Here is a 2,344-nt window from a genome sequence, read left to right on the forward strand (position 1 = left end):
AAGTTCTGTAGCTCATATGTACAAAAAAAATAATTCGCGCGAATCGGAATACTTGCACGAATAATATAAGACCTTTGGAGCAACGATTGGAAGCGTAGAAAAACAATTATTACTTAGAATGCAATTTGTGGTAATTCGTACGCTCGCCTGAGGTAAAGACAGCAAAAATTACGTTTGGCAGTAGTGCCGGATTTTCCAAGAGATGGCACTTCAATAAGTTAGATAAGGACATTCCACGTGTTTGAGCGAGACAGAAGATATTGTAAGAAGTTCATTTAGAGATACCACTGACACTGAAGAGTCTGCTTTATCGACTTCGTACAAATTTGGCCGACCTTTCAGCATCCTCTTAATATTTAAATCTTTTCTTTTTTTCACGTTTTCATCGCTATATTCAGTGCACTCTGTGCCGAATTTGTCATGCTCTGATTGTGAGATTTCAACTAAACACATGTTCGTGTTTTGACAACGTTACAAACATAACCAATAAAATCAGTCGATTACTTGCTATCATCGGGTGAACATCTCGTGTGTCAGTAAATCGCTTAGTTAATAAATTGTGCGCGTGTTTCTTTCTGTTGGAATATTAATTTTAAAAAACCGCGCTTTTAATATATTAATAAATAGCGACAAGCGCTGCGATCGAAAAGACAGGTGACTCCGACACGACGGTGGGTCATGAGCAATTAGCGACGGAACCAGCAGATCGTTTCCGGCAGCTTCAAAGTTAAGAAAGCACGTGGTATAACTCCGCGAAGTAACTCCACGAGTTAGAAAATAAGTTTTTTTTCGTTCAGCTACCTCAGCGGATATCCGAGCTTCGATTTTTGTAATTCAAACTATTTCTTTGTATTTTCTCCGTTTGATTTTACGCTTATTTCTGTTAGTGCTATTTTTTAATGAAAGCACTTATAATAAAAAAAGTGTTCTAATACAATAACCAAGCACGTGTTTGCCTGATTTCACCCTCTGCCAACACTTTCTTCGAGTGATTTTTTACTCGATAAATAATTAATCGACACTGATAATTATTAATTAATAAATTCAGTATTAAAGTCAATCGACTGCTTTGCTATCGTCGAGTGAATGTCTCCTGTGCTAGTAAATTGTTGCATGTTTCTTTCTTCGAGTGATTTGTCAGTCGATAAATAATTAATAGACACGGAATTAATAATCATTAACTAATAAATTCGGCATTAAAGTTAGTCGACTGCTTGCTATCATCGATTGCACGCATCGTATGATTTTCTTTTCAAGTGATTTTTTAGTCGAAAAATAATTAATCGATACAAACTGATAATAATTAACTAATAAATTCGATATCAAAATCAGTCGACTGCTTGCTATCCTCGAGTGAACGGGTCGTGTATTAATAAATCACCATGTGTTTCTTCGTGTGATGTTTCAGTGGACGGATAATTAATCGACAGTGATTGTAAAGTACGTAACCGATAGATGCATTAGTAGATTTCTCGTGATTTCTTCCAGTGAATTATTATATATGTAAATCGAATATGTGAATGAAGTGAAATTTTGAAGTGACACGTTATGTAAAAAAAAAGAATTAACTAAATAATAATTTGATCTGTATCAGTCAGTGATAACGTCTGCATAAAAACTAACGAAAATTTATTAAAATAAACGTTTATTTGGAGCTGTATGTGGTCCATCGAAATGGAAATTCCGTCTTTCTCACAAAGCTATAGGAATCATCGAATCTGTACAACGTAATTGCGCGCGCGTGCGTGCGTGCGTGCGTGCGTGCGTGTGTGCGCGCGTGTGCGCGCGTGTGCGTGCGTGCGCGTGCGTGCGCGTGCGTGCGTGCGTGCGTACAAAAGAGAATGTTATTGCATGTTCTTAAAATGTCATGTATATGAGCGAGTGTAATAGTCAGCTGATTGTCGCGAGAGTCTCGCGTACCGCCTGCGTCCGACAATAAGTTGCGCCGCCCCTGTCTACCTTCCATACGCGCGGCCCGTAATTTGCTCACTATTTTTCGTTACAATTTGAAAACTAAATTTCGGATAAAATTTTGGTAAAGAAAAAATCATCTCAGAATTGTGTCAGGAATATGGCATTTTAAGGACAAAAGTTTATTATGGGACACCCTGTATATGAATCAAATTGATGTGTATATAACTCGATCAGCATTTTTTTATACATGTGTCTATTTAACAAAATTTTAAGGAATATATTATACAGGGTGTCCCACCTCTACCGGATTTCCTTTTAAGAATGTGTTCCTGAGATAATTTTGAGACGAAAATCCTAATACAAAAATGTCGAGGCTATAATACTTTTCAAATTATAAACGATTTAAGTTAACCAATATTAGTGGCTGAAA

This window comes from Wasmannia auropunctata, unplaced genomic scaffold, assembly GCF_000956235.1.
Source record: "Wasmannia auropunctata unplaced genomic scaffold, wasmannia.A_1.0 LD336088.1, whole genome shotgun sequence".
Lineage (NCBI taxonomy): Eukaryota > Metazoa > Arthropoda > Insecta > Hymenoptera > Formicidae > Wasmannia > Wasmannia auropunctata.